The sequence below is a fragment of the Protopterus annectens genome, chromosome 6.part1 (genome assembly GCF_019279795.1).
Source record: "Protopterus annectens isolate FY-2018-M chromosome 6.part1, PAN1.0, whole genome shotgun sequence".
In the NCBI taxonomy this organism is placed as follows: domain Eukaryota; kingdom Metazoa; phylum Chordata; order Ceratodontiformes; family Protopteridae; genus Protopterus; species Protopterus annectens.
Window position 1 is genome coordinate 426225769 of NC_056738.1, and position 16113 is coordinate 426241881.

At 38.4% G+C, this 16113-nt stretch overlaps 1 protein-coding gene across 1 annotated transcript in view; it reads right to left on the minus strand.

Moving 5' to 3' along the window:
• The window catches only part of LOC122805309 (protein FAM47E-like), a 1023003-nt gene that overhangs the window by 504336 nt on the left and 502554 nt on the right, over positions 1-16113 (minus strand). The gene's annotated exons all lie outside the window — the stretch shown is intronic.

Below are 16113 nucleotides of genomic sequence, written 5' to 3' on the forward strand. Positions count from 1 at the left end.
GGAAGTTTTGACACTGTTTTGTCAGTTAGTGCTTGCTAGATTTTATTGCTGTTAGTAATTGCAGGTGGGGGAAGTCTCATTCATTGATAGCCAGTCACTGCCTATTTAAGTGGAACATTTAGGAATATTTTCTGCTTAAAACTTCAGCTTTGGCCGGCTAAGATCTAGATGTATTCAACTGGACGTATAAGAGAATTTAAGTACCTTGTATCTACACATTTGTCAAATAATACAGCATTTAAATTTATGCATTTGTGTTACATTGAATATTAACTGAACTGGAAGTTTTGACTCTGTTTTGTCAGTTAGTGCTTGCTAAATTTTATTGCTGTTAGTAACTGCAGGCGGGGAAAGTCTCATTCATTGATAGCCTGTCACTGTCTATTTAAGTGGTATATTTAGGAATATTTTCTGCTTAAAACTTCATCCTTGGCCGGCTAAGAGCTAGCTGTATTAAATTGGATGTATAAGAAAATTTAAGTACCTTTCATCTGCACATTTGTCAAATAATACAGCATTTAAATTGATGTATTTGTGTTACATTGAATATTAACTTGAACTGGAAGTTTTGACTCTGTTTTGTCAGTTAGTGCTTGCTAAATTTTATTGCTGTTAGTAACTGCAGGCGGGGAAAGTCTCATTCATTGATAGCCTGTCAATGTCTATTTAAGTGGTATATTTAAGAATATTTCCTGCTTAAAACTTCATCGTTGGCCGGCTAAGAGCTAGCTGTATTAAATTGGATGTATAAGAAAATTTAAGTACCTTTCATCTGCACATTTGTCAAATAATACAGCATTTAAACTGATGTATTTGTGTTACATTGAATATTAACTGAACTGGAAGTTCTGACTCTGTTTTGTCAGTTAGTGGTTGCTAGATTTTATTGTTGTTAGTAATTGCAGACGGGGGAAGTCTCATTCATTGATAGCCTGTCACTGCCTATTTAAGTGGTACATTTAGGAATATTTTCTGGTTAAAAACTTCCGCTTTGGCCGTCTAAAATCTAGCTGTATTCAACTGGACGTATAAGCAAATTTAAGTACCTTTTAAATGCACATTTTTCAAATAATACAGCATTTAAATTGTGTTAATTGTGTTACATTGAATATTAACTGAACTGGAAGTCTGGACTCTGTTTTGTCATTTAGTGCTTACTAGATTTGATTGCTGTTAGTAGTTGCAGGCAGGAGAAGTCTCATTCACTGATAGCCTGTCACTGCCTATTTAAGTGGTATATTTAGGAATATTTTCTGCTTAAAAACTTCAGCTTTGGCTGGCTAAGATCTATTTGTATTCAACTGGACGTATAAGAGAATATAAGTACCTTCTATCTGCACATTTTTCAAATAATACAGCATTTAAATAGAAGTATTTGGGTTACATTGAATATTAACTGAACTGGAAGTTTTGACTCTGTTTTGTCAGTTAGCGCTTGCTAGATTTTATTGCTGTTAGTTATTGCAGGCAGGGGAAGTCTCATTCATTGATAGCCTGTCACTGCCTATTTAAGTGGTAAATTTAGGAATATTTTCTTCTTAAAACTTCAGCTTTGTCCGGCTAAGATCTAGCTGCATTCAACTGGACGTATAAGAGAATTTAAGTACCTTTTTCTGCACATTTTTCAGATAATACAGCATTTTAATTGATGTATTTGTGTTACATTGAATATTAACTGAACTGGAAGTTTTGACTCTGTTCTGTCAGTTAGTGCTTGCTAGATTTTATTCGTGTTAGTAATTGCAGGCAGGGGAATTCTCATTCATTGATAGCCTGTTACTGCCTATTCAACTGGTACATTTAGGAATATTTTCTTCTTAAAACTTCAGCTTTGGCCGGCTAAGATCTAGCTGTATTCAACTGGACGTATAAGAGAATTTAAGTACCTTTTATCTGCACATTTTTAAAATAATACAGTATTCAAATTGATGTATTTGTGTTACACTGAATATTAACTGAACTGGAAGTTTTGACTCTGTTTTGTCAGTTAGTGCTTGCTAGATTTTATTGCTGTTAGTAAATGCAGGTGGGGAAAGTCTCATTTATTAACAGCCTGTCACTGCCTATTTAAGTGGTATGTTTAGGAATATTTTCTGCTTAAAACTTAAATTCTGGCGGTGAAGATCTAGTTGTGTTCAACTGGACGTATAAGAGAATTTAAGTACCTTTTATCTGCACTTTTTTCAAATAATACAGCATTTAAATTGATGTATTTGTGTTACATTTAATATTAACTGCACTGGAAGTATTGACTCTGTTTTGACAGTTAGTGCTTGCTAGATTTTATTGCTGTTAAAAATTGCAGGCAGGGGAAGTCTCATTCATTGATAGCCTGTCGCTGCTTATTTAAGTGTTATATTTAGGAATATTTTCTGCTTAAACCTTCAGCTTTGGCCAGCTAAGATCTAGCTGTATTCAACTGGACATATAAAACAATTTAAGTACCTTTTATCTGCACATTTTTAAATAATACGGCATTCAAATTGATGTATTTGTGTTACATTGAATATTAACTGAACTGGAAGTTTTGACTGTTTTGTCAGTTAGTGCTTGCTAGATTTTATTGCTGTTAGCAACTGCAGGCAAGGGCAGACTCATTCATTGATAGCCTGTCGTTGCCTATTTAAGTGGTACATTTAGGAATGTTTTCTGCTTAAAACTTCAGCTTTGGCTGGCTAAGATCTAGCTTATTCAACTGGATGTATAAGAGAATTTAAGTACCTTTTATCTGCACATTTTTCAAATAATACAGCATTTAAACTGATGTATTTGTGTTACGTTGAATATTAACTGAACTGGAAGTTTTGACTCTGTTTTGGCAGTTAGTGCTTGCTAGCTTTTACTGCTGTTAGTAATTGCAGGTGCGGAAGTCTCATTGATTGATAGCCTGTCAATGCCTATTTAAGTGTTACATTTAGGAATATTTTCTGCTTAAAACTTCTGCTTTGGCCAGCTAAGATCTAGCCGTATTCAACTGGATGTATAAGAGAATTTATGTACCTTTTATCTGCACATTTTTCAAATAATATGGCATTTAAATTGATGTATTTGTGTTACATTGAATATTAACTGAACTGGAAGTTTTGACTCTGTTCTGTCAGTTAGTGCTTGCTAGATTTTATTTGTTTTAGTAACTGCAGGCAGGGGAAGTCTCATTCATTGATAGCCTGTCACTGCCTATTTAACTTATACATTTAGGAATATTTTCTGCTTAAAACGTCAGCTTTGGCCAGCTAAAATCTAGCTGTATTCAACTGGACATATAAGAGAATTTATGTACCTTTTATTAGCACATTTTTCAAATAATACGGCATTTAAATTGATGTATTTGTGTTACATTGAATATTAACTGAACTGGAAGTTTTGACTCTGTTTTGACAGTTAGTGCTTGCTAGATTTTATTGCTGTTAGAAATTGCAGGCAGGGGAAGTCTCATTCATTGATAGCCTGTCACTGCTTATTTAAGTGACTGCATAACTGTCTGGGTTTTTTTTTCTAATGTTCTTCCAATTGGCTCAGTATCTGCATATACTAAGTGGTTGGTTCAAGACATTGTCCTGTATGTGGTAGCTATTTGCTCAGTGTATTTTTTAGAATCTTTATAATATATAGTTATTATCTCAAAAGTGCTTACTCCTCTCTGTACTCTTCTTTTCTACACCTAACACCACTCTTAAGTATTCAACTGCGGTACCACCTTTAACATTCTTGTAAGAAAAGCGCAGTCCGGGTCTGAACTGTCTGCAAACACTACAGTTAACTTTGAATATGTGTCTACCTGTTTGAGCCAATATTCATTTTCCCCTGGACAGCAATCTGCTTTGGCTTGTAAGGACCCCCCCCCCCAAACACACACACACACACACACACACACACACACACACACACACACACACACACACACACACACACACACCTTCTACTTTCTCTTATTCCCTTCTGTTAGCAAATAGTATACATAACTGATCAATACTATGTGTTTGTTAATTTAAACTATGACCACAGTAGCCTACTGATACAAGGTTATCCTGTTTTTCCACCTGAGAAATTAAGAAATGACTTACAGTTTCAGAGAAGTCCTTGGTCGATTGTGATTGTTTCTTAACACATACTTGTCTTTGCTTTGTGATTGTTTCCAGCCCCCTCATACAAGCAACTAACAGGGTCTGTACACACTTCGCTTCCCACCCTGCCCCCTATTACCTCCCGCCCCAGTGGTCCCACCTTTATTGCACTCAAACCCCTCCCATCTTTCCAATAAACAACCACAGCGCTAACCCAACACTAACTCCTCCATCTTCCCACTACTATCACACCTCCTCAACTAACATGTACAAGCATACCTTTCCTATGCTCACTGCATGCACTCTCCTTGCACATCTTACATCCTACCAAAGCTCCATCATTCCCCCACTCAACCACTACCACTGTACTACTACTCACACCACTACTCATGTCTCACCCACACTCAGCTTCCCTCCCACCAGCTCAAGAACCATCTCTATGCACCCCTCACATATTCTACCAACTATAGTACTCAAATTTAAAGCATCCCTAAACTTAACATAGTAACCCTCCAACCATATCTATTACCCACAGAGCACAATCATAAAGTTTCCCTAATAAACAAACACATTCAAAAACTGAGAAAACTAATAATCTCATGCATAACAAAACTAGCCCTAAGTGGAGACATTCACCCCAACCCTGGCCCTTCCATCTCCAACCCCAGTCCTCATAATCAGACTAGAAACCACAACTTCTCCCATATTACAGACAATAGAAAGCCAAGTAACCTCCTCCTACTAAGCCTAAATATTAGAAGAATATCCAACAAAGTCCATGAACTCCATGCCACCATAGACTTGTACTCCCCAGATATAGTCATCCTGACAGAAACCTGGCTAAAACCTCAAATTACCAGTGAGCAAATACTCCCTACAGGTTACGGCATACTAAGAGTAGACCGGCTAAACAAAAAAGGAGGTGGTGTAGCTATATTTAAATAGCATATAAACATCCAGATCTTAAAATCATCGGCTCCACAAATAGGCAATGAAGAAATAATATATACCAACCTCACAATTAACCAAAACAAAACTATCAACATAACTGGATGCTACTTCCCACCTGGCCAAAACATCCCTCCACTAGAAAACCTCCTCAGCTGGTCTACCCACCATCTCCCCCAAGAAACTATCATCTTAGGTGATTTCAATATTGACTGGCAATCCTGTTCTGGCAACAATCCAACCCATCATGTACACCTTCATGGCTTCACCCAACTAGTCCAGTCACCAACCAGGATAAATAAAAACTCCAGCAAGCACACTACCCTGGATTGGATACTACTCAGTAAGAGCCCCCAATCATATATAACAGGCTGCTTATCAGATAGCCTCAGTGATCACTCCCCAACATTCCTACTCAAAAATACCTATACCAAGCTAAACCTGTCATCTACCGTCAAATAGGTAAAAAACTAAACTTTAACCCACTCACATTCATCTCATCCCTCAAAGACTGTAGCTGGCATCCTCTAAAGTACCTCAGTCTAGATGACGCAGTTGAATTTTTAAGTACTACCCTCCTGAACATCCTTAATTATCATGCCCCCATAAGATTTTCCAGAACCAAAGCACAACCCTCCCCATGGCTACAGAAAACCATTAAGTCAGAAATGAAAAACAGGGATAAAGCCTGGGAGCACTGGCGCAAAACCAAAACCCCCTCAGCTAGACAGAAATTCCTAGAACTATGCAATAGAGTCCAAAAGCTAATAAAACAGGACAAAGTCCAATACTACCAGTCTGCCCTAGACTCTTCACAACACAGCCCCAAACAATTCTGGTCTTCCATAAACTCCATCCTCCACCCAGGTAAAGTCAGTACCCCTCCTCCTAACATCCCTCACTCCTTAGAAAATATTGCTACCTCATTCAACACACACTTCACCCAAACCATACTATCACTAGCTGAACAACACAACCCCCCTCCCCTCCAACCCACACCTTCAACTAGTAATCTCCCCACTGCCTTCTCTTTTTCTCCTGTACCTACCTCCAACATAAAAAAATTCTTAACTAAACTTAAACCCACCAGATTAGCAGCAGAAAACCTCCCAAGTGAAAACCTACAAATCGCAGCTGATGCTCTGGCCTACCCAGTATCCATCTTGATTAACCAATCTCTGTCAGAAAGTTACGTTCCCACACTGTGGAAAGTATCACATATAATTCCCCCCCACAAAGGCGGACCCTCAGCAGAACTAACCAATTACCGCCCCATAGCTATTCTCTCTCCACTCTCCAAAACACTAGAGAGATGCATATACTCTCAGGTCTCAGACTACCTCCTTACTAACAAACTCCTTTCCAGTACTCAGCATGGTTTCCAACCGAACCATAGCACCACCACTGCCTTATTCTCCTTTACTAACACTATCCTTCAGCATAAAAACAATGGCTATCTCTCCTCTGCTACTTTCCTAGACCTATCTAAAGCATTTGACATGGTCCCACACAAACAACTTCTCTCTGTCCTCAATAACCTATCCTTCTCACAATCAGTCACCAACTGGTTTCAGAGTTACCTGTCTGACCGCCAACAATCCATTGTATGGCAGAATGACATATCTCCCCAACTACCTGTCTCCATAGGGGTTCCCCAAGAATCCATCCTTGGACCGCTACTCTTCTCTGTTTACACCAATAATCTATCCTCTGCCACCAAACATGGCACACTCATACAATACGCAGATGACTCGACCATTATCTGCTTAGCCCAGTCCCTACCAAAACTGCAAAAAGTCACACAGGAAACCTTTTCCACTGTTGAAACATGGTTATCTGATGCCCAATTAATACTCAACCCAAACAAAACTAAACTACTCATCTTCCAACCCACCAAATATTCTCAAAACAACTCTCACTTTAACATCACAGCAAAAGACACCACCACTATATACCCAACTGAACACACCAAATTGCTAGGAGTGGAAATAGACAATAAACTAAAATTTGACATTCACATATCCATGACCATAAAAAAAGTCCACAAAAAACTAGGAGCGTTATACAGAAATAAGCAATTTCTCACCAAAGCAGAAAATATTTCAATAGCAAATTCCCACCTTATCTCCACCCTACTTTATGCCTCTCCAATATATATTTTTTTATTTTATTTTATTTAACATTTGTTGACCGGGAATGTCCGACTAGGTTCCACAGAGCCTGTTTTCAGTGGAGACCCGGGGAGAAATGCACCAGATGCATGTCTTTGGAATGTGGGAGGAAACCGGAGTACCCGGAGGAAACCCACGCGAACACAGGGAGAACATGCAAACTCCACACAGAAGGCACCCCAGCTGAGAATTGAACCGGAGAACCTCTTGCTGTGAGGCGACAATGTTAACCACTGCACCACTGTGCCGCCCATACCAACCTAAGGCAATGTGATTTAAACAAGCTAGAGACCTGCTACAACAAAATCGCCAAATTCGCCACAGGGGCATCCTACCGTAGTTACTACTGTCTCTCACTTGCTGAACTGGGCTGGCATGAACTCCCTCACCTCCTTCAGTGGTATCAACTCTCACTCGCCCACAAACTAGTAAACCATCCACTAAATGTCCCATCCCTCCAGAATCTACTCCAACCCTATCGCACTACCAGACCACTAAGATCCAGCAACAAAAATCACTTGCAGATCACTAAAGCCAATAATTCTGCTGGTGAAGCACTATTCTCTTGCGCCATAGCCAAATTATGGAACTCACTCCCACCCAGAATTACCTCCGTACCATTATGCACCCACTTCAAAACTTTACTAAAAGCACACCTAAAAACATGCTGGCTATGCCCTTGCAACTCCCACTCTAATATCATCCACCCCATCCAACCACTACCTTTCTTTCCACTCCACTAACTACCTTGATTACAGCAAGCTCAGATGTTCATAAGCCTAGTACATATTATACAGCAGGAACTTCTCATTGTAACATTTGTTAATGTCTGTTATGTACTTCACAGATAAAGATTCTAGTTGTCTGCTGATGTACTACATTCTTCATCTGTAAATATGTTGTAAGTAACTGCTATGTTAAATTGTTAATCGCTATGTAATGCAATGTAACTACTGTTTGCTAATTTTACTGTGGAGCTTTTCTCCCCGGGCCTCCGCTGAAAATGGACCTACTTCCAGTCAGACACTCCCGGTCAACAAATGTAAATAAAAATAAAGTGGTACATTTAGGAATATTTTCTGCTTAAACCTTCAGCTTTGGCCAGCTAAGATCTAATTGTATTCAACTGGATATACAAGAGAATTTAAGTACCTTTTATCTGCACATTTTTAAATAATACGGCATTTAAATTGATGTACTTGTGTTACATTGAATATTAACTGAACTAGAAGTTTTGACTCTGTTTTGTCAGTTAGTGCTTGCTAGACTTCATTGCTGTTAGTAATTGCAGGCGGGGGAAGTCTCATTCATTCATTCATTCATAGCCTGTTCACTGCCTATTTAAGTGGCACATTTAGGAATATTTTCTGCTTAAAGCTTCAGCTTTGGCCGGCTAAGATCTAGCTGTATTCAACTGGACATATAAAAGAATTTAAGTACCTTTTATCTGCACATTTTTCAAATAATACGGCATTTAAATTGATGTATTTGTGTTACACTGAATATTATCTGAACTGGAAGTTTTGACTCTGTTTTGGCAGTTAGTGCTTGCTAGATTTTATTGCTGTTAGCAATTGCAGGCAAGGGCAGACTCATTCGTTGGCAGCCTGTCACTGCCTATTTAGGTGGTACATTTAGAAATATTTTCTGCTTCAAAACTTCAGCTTTGGCTTGCTAAGATCTAGCTCTATTCAACTGGATGTATAAGAGAATTTAAGTACGATTTAGCTGCACATTTGTCAAATAATATGGCACTTAAATTGAGTTATTGTGTTACATTGAATATTAACTGAACTGGAAGTTTTGACTCTGTTTTGTCAGTTAGTGCTTGCTAGATTTTATTGCTGTTAGTAATTGCAGGCATGGGACGTCTCATTCATTGAAAGCCTGTTACTGCCTATTTAAGTGGTACATTTAGGAATATTTTCTGCTTAAAGCTTAAGCTTGGCAAGCTAAAAATCTAGCTGTATTCAACTGGACGTATAAGAGAATTTAAGTACCTTTTATCTGTACATTTTTCAAATAATACAGCATTTAAATTGATGTATTTGTGTTACATTAAATATTAACTGAACTGGAGGTTTTGACTCTGTTTTGTCAGTGCTTGCTAGATTTAATTGTTGTTAGTAATTGCAGGCGGGGAAGTCAAATTCTTTGATAGCCTGTCACTGCCTATTTAAGAGGCACACTTAAGAATATTTTCTGCTTAAAAGTTTAGCTTTGTCGGCTAAGATGTAGCTGTATTCAACTGGATGTATAAAATAATTTAAGTACCTTTTATCTGCACATTTTTCAAATAATACAGCATTTAAATTGACGTATTTGTGTTACATTGAATATTAACTGAACTGGAAGTTTTGACTCTGTTTTGACAGTTAGTGCTTGCTAGATTTTATTGCTGTTAGAAACTGCAGGTAGGGGAAGTCTCATTCATTGATAGCCTGTTACTGCTTATTTAACTGGTACATTTAGGAATGTTTTCTGCTTAAAGCTTCAGCTTTAGACAGCTAAGATCTAGCTGTATTCAGCTGGACATATAACAGAATTTAAGTACCTTTTATCTGCACATTTTTCAAATAATACGGCATTTAAATTGATGCATTTGTGTTACAATGAATATTAACTGAACTGGAAGTTTTGACTCTGTTTTGTCAGTTAGTGCTTGCTAGATTTTATTGCTGTTAGTAATTGTAGGTGGGGGAAGTCTCATTCATTGATAGCCTGTCACTGCCTATTTAAGTGGTACATTTAGGAATATTTTCTGCTTAAAACTTCAGATTTGACCGGCTAAGATCTAGTTGTATTCAACTGGACTTATAAGAGAATTTAAGTACCCTTTATCTGCACATATTTCAAATAATATGGCATTTAAATTGAAGTATTTATGTTATTTTGAATATTAACTGAACTGAAAGTTTTGACTCTGTTCTGTCAGTTAGTGCTTGCTAGATTATATTGCTGTTAGTAATTGCAGGCATGGGAAGTCTCATTCATTGATAGCCTGTCACTGCCTACTTACGTGGTACATTTAGGAATATTTTCTGCTTAAAACTTCAGTTTTGGCCAGCTAAGATCTAACTGTATTAAACTGGATGTATAAGACAATTTAAGTACCTTTTATCTGCACATTTTTCAAATAATACGGCATTTAAATTGATGTATTTGTGTTACATTGAATATTAACTGAACTTGAAGTTTTGACTCTGTTTTGTCCGTTAGTGCTTGCCAGAATTTATTGCTGTTAGTAACTGCAGGTGGGGGAAGTCTCATTCATTGATAGCCTGTCACTGATTATTTAAGTGACTGCATAACTGTTTGGGTTTTTTTTTTCTGATGTTCTTCCAATTGGCTCAGTATCTCCATATACTAAGTAGTTGGTTCAAGACACTGTCCTGCATGCGGTAGCTATTTGCTCAGTGTGTTTTTTATAATCTTTACAATATATATTTATCATCTCAAAAGTGCTTACTCCTCTGTACTCTTCTTTTCTAGACCTAACACCACTCTTAAGTATTCAACTGCGGTACCACCTTTAACATTCTTGTAAGAAAAGCCCAGTCTGGGTCTGAACTGTCTGCAAACAGCTACAGTTAACTTTGAATATGTGTCTACCTGTTTGAGCCAATATTCATTTTCCCCTGTACAGCACTCTGCTTTGGCTTGTAAGGAGCCCCCCCCCCAACCATACACACACACACACACACACACACCTTCTACTTTCTCTTATTCTCTTCTGTTAGCAAATAGTATCCATAACTGATCAATACTGTGTGTTTGTTAATTTAAACTATGACCACAGTAGCATACTGCTACAAGGTTATCCTGTTTTTCCACCTGAGAAATTAAGAAATGACTTACAGTTTCAGAGCAGTCCTTGGTCAACTGTGATTGTTTCTTAACACATACTTGTCTTTGCTTTGTGATTGTTTCCAGCCCCCTCATACGAGCAACTAACAGGGTGTCTACCCGCTTCGCTCCCCACCCTGCCCCCTATTCCGTCCCGCCCCAGTGGTCCCACCTTTATTGCACTCAAATCCCTCCCATCTTTCCAATAGCCAACCACAGCGCTAACCCAACACTACCTCCTCCATCTTCCCACTACTATCACACCTCCTCAACTAACATGTACAAACATACCTTTCATATGCTCACTGCATGCACTCTCCTTGCATATCTTACATCCTACCAAAGCTCCATCATTCCCCCACTCAACCACTGCCACTGTACTACTACTCACACCACTACTCATGTCTCACCCACACTCAGCTCCCCTCCCACCAGCTCAAGAACCATCCCTATGCACCCCCCCACATATTCTACCAACTATATTACTCAAACTTAAAGCATCCCTACAACTTAACATAGTAACCCTCCCACCATACCTATTACCCACAGAGCACAATCATAAAGTTTCCCTAATAAACAAACACATTCAAAACCTGAGAAAACTAATAATCTCATGCATAACAAAACTAGCCCTAAGTGGAGATATTCACCCCAACCCTGGCTGTACCATCTCCAACCCCAGTCCTCATAATCAGACTAGAAACTACAACTTCTCCCATATTACAGCCAATAGAAAGCCAAGTGACCTCCTTCTACTAAGCCTAAATATTAGAAGTATATCCAACAAAGTCCATGAACTCTATGCCACCAGAGACTTGTACTCCCCAGATATAGTCATCCTGACAGAGACCTGGCTAAAACCTCACATTACCAGTGAGCAAATACTCCCTACAGGTTACGACATACTAAGAGTAGACCGGCTAAACAAAAAAGGAGGTGGTGTAGCTATAATATTTAAACAGCATCTAAACATCCAGATCTTAAAATCATCGGCTCCACAAATAGGCAATGAAGAAATAATATATACCAACCTCAAAATTAACCAAAACAAAACTATCAACATAATTGGATGCTACTTCCCACCTGGCCAAAACATTCCTCCACTAGAAAACCTCCTCAGCTGGTCTTCCCACCATCTCCCCCAAGAAACTATCATCTTAGGTGATTTCAATATTGACTGGCAATCCTGTTCTGGCAACTATCCAACCCATCATGTACACCTTCATGGCTTCATCCAACTAGTCCAGTCACCAAACAGGATAAATAAAAACTCCAGAAAGCACACTACCCTGGATTGGATACTAGTCAGTATATATAACAGGGTGCTTATCATATAGCCTCAGTGATCACTCCCCAACATTCCTACTCAAAAAATACCTATACCAAGCTAAACCTGTCATCTACCGTCAAATACGTAAAAAAACTAAACTTTAACCCACTCACATTCATCTCATCCCTCAAAGAATGTAACTGGCATCCTCTAAAGTACCTCAGTCTAGATGACGCAGTTGAATTTTTTAGTACTACCCTCCTGAACATCCTTAATTACCATGCCCCCATAAGATTTTCCAGAACCAAAGCACAACCCTCCCCATGGCTACAGAAAACCACTAAGTCAGAAATGAAAAACAGGGATAAAGCCTGGGAGCACTGGCGCAAAACCAAAACCCCCTCAGCTAGACAGAAATTCCTAGAACTATGCAATAGAATCAAAAAGCTAATAAAACAGGACAAATTCCAATACTACCAGTCTTCCCTAGACTCTTCACAACACAGCCCCAAACAATTCTGGTCCTCCATAAACTCCATCCTCCACCCAGGTAAAGTCAGTACCCCTCCTCCTAACATCCCTCACTCCTCAGAAAATATTGCTACTTCATTCAACACACTTCACCCAAACCATACTATCACTAGCTAAACAACACAACCCCCCTCCCCTCCAACCCACACCTTCAACTAGTAATCTCCCCACTGCCTTCTCTTTTTCTCCTGTACCTACCTCCAACATAAAAAAACTCTTAACTAAACTTAAACCCACCAGATTAGCAACAGACAACCTCCCAAGTGAATACCTACAAATCACAGCTGATGCCCTGGCCTACCCAGTATCCATCTTGGTTAACCGATCTCTGTCTATCACATATAATTCCCCTCCACAAAGGTGGACCCTCAGCAGAACTAACCAATTACTGCCCCATAGCTATTCCCTCTCCACTCTCCAAAATACTAAAGAGATGCATACACTTCTCAGGTCTCAGACTACCTCCTTACTAACAACCTCCTTTCCAGTACTCAGCATGGTTTCTGACCAAACCATAGCACCACCACTGCCTTACTTTCCTTTACTAACACTATCCTTCAGCATAAAAACAATGGCTCTCTCGCCTCTGCTACTTTCCTAGACCTATCTAAAGCATTTGACATGGTCCCACACAAACAACTTATCTCTGTTCTCAATAACCTATCCTTCTCACAATCAGTCACCAACTGGTTTCAGAGTTACCTGTCTGACCGCCAACAATCCATTGTATGGCAGAATGACATATCTCCCCAACTACCTGTCTCCATAAGGGTTCCCCAAGGATCCATCCTTGGACCCCTACTGTTCTCTGTCTACACCAATAATCTATCCTCTGCCACCAAACATGGCACACTCATACAATACGCAGATGACTCGACCATCATCTGCTTAACCTAGTCCCTACCAAAACTGCAAAAAGTCACACAGGAAGCCTTTTCCTCTGTTGAAACATGGTTATCCGATGCCCAATTAATACTCAACCCAAACAAAACTAAACTACTCATCTTCCAACCTACCAAACATTCTCAAAATAACTCTTACTTTAACATCACAGTAAAAGACAACACCACTATATACCCAACTGTACACACCAAATTGCTAGGAGTGGAAATGGACAATAAACTAAAATTTGACATTCACATATCCATGACCATAAAAAAAGTCCACAAAAAACTAGGAGCGTTATACAGAAATAAGCAATTTCTCACCAAAGCAGCAAAGATTTCAATAGCAAATTCCCACCTTATCTCCACCCTACTTTATGCCTCTCCAATATATACCAACCTAAGGCAATGTAATCTAAACAAGCTAGAGACCTGCTACAACAAAATCGCCAAATTCGCCACAGGGGCATCCTACCATAGTCACCACTGTCTCTCACTTGCTGAACTGGGCTGGCTTGAACTCCCTCACCTCCTTCAGTGGTATCAACTTTCACTCGCCCACAAACTAGTACACCATCCACTAAATGTCCCATCCCTCCAGAATCTACTCCAACCCTATCGCACCACCAGACCACTAAGATCCAGCAACAAAAATCACTTTCAGATCACTAAAGCCAATAACTCTGCTGGTGAAGCGCTATTCTCTTGCGCCATAGCAAATTATGGAACTCACTCCCACCCACAATTACCTTGATTATAGCAAGCTCAGATGCTCATAAGCCAAGTACTTATTATACAGCAGGAACTTCTCTTTGTAACATTTGTTAATGTCTGTTATGTACTTCACAGATAAAGATTCTAGTTGTCTACTGATGTACTACATTTTTCTGTAAATATGTTGTAAGTAATTGCTATGTTAAATTGTTAATCACTATGTAATCCAATGTAACTACTGTCTGTTTATTTTACTGTTGAGCTTTTCTCCCCGGCCCTCCACTGAAAATGGACCTACGTCCAGTCAGACACTCCCGGTCAACAAATGTAAATAAAAATAAATAATAAATAAAGTGGCACATTTAGGAATATTTTCTGCTTAAACCTTCAGCTTTGGCCAGCTAAGATCTAGTTGTATTCAACTGGACATATAAGAGAATTTAAGTACCTTTTATCTGCACATTTTTAAATAATATGGCATTCAAATTGATGTATTTGTGTTACATTGAATATTAACTGAACTGGAAGTTTTGACTCTGTTTTGTCAGTTAGTGCTTGTTAGATTTTATTGCTGTTAGCAATTGCAGGCAAGGGCAGACTCATTCATTGATAGCCTGTCACTGCCTATTTAAGTGGTACATTTAGGAATGTTTTCTGCTTAAAACTTCAGCTTTGGCTGGCTAAGATCTAGCTTATTCAACTGGATGTATAAGAGAATTTAAGTACCTTTTATCTTCACATTTTTCAAATAATACAGCATTTAAATTGATGTATTTGTGTTATGTTGAATATTAACTGAACTGGAAGTTTTGACTCTGTTTTGTCAGTTAGTGCTTGCTAGATTTTAATGCTGTTAGTAATTGCAGGCGGGGGAAATCTCATTCATTGATAGCCTGTCACTGCCTATTTAAGTGGTACAGTTAGGAATATTTTCTGCTTAAAGCTTTAGCTTTGGCTGGCTAAGATCTAGCTGTATTCAACTGGACGTATAAAAGAATTCAAGTACCTTTTATCTGCACATTTTTTAAATAATACGGCATTTAAATAAATGTATTTGTGTTACACTGAATATTAACTGAACTGGAAGTTTTGACTCTGTTTTGGCAGTTAGTGCTTGCTAGATTTTATTGCTGTTAGCAATTGCAGGCAAGGTCAGACTCATTCGTTGGCAGCCTGTCACTGCCTATTTAGGTGTTACATTTAGGAATGTTTTCTGCTTAAAACTTCAGCTTTGGCTGGCTAAGATCTAGCTGTATTCAACTGGAAGTATAAGAGAATTTAAGTACCTTTTATCTGCACATTTTTCAAAAAAAAAAATCACTTTACTACTGGATGTATTACATGTACATTTTGCTTTTATTCTATTTGAATGTCTACTTTTAACTGTACTTGTACTAATCAATGTCAAATGTACTACAATTATATACTTCAATAATATGTAAACAGATATTATCTTTATCTCTTTTTCTCTTTTACTATACATGTATCTGCTTTTTAAGCATGTATTACTTTTATGTGATTTTATTTTCTCTGCTTTTTAAGCATGTATTACTTTGATGTGAATTTCTTTTAACTGTTTTGGAGCTTATCTCCCCGGGCCTCTACTGAAAATGGACATATATACAGTTAGACTAGCCCGGTCAACAAATGTAAAATAAAAAATAAAATAAATAAAATAAATAATA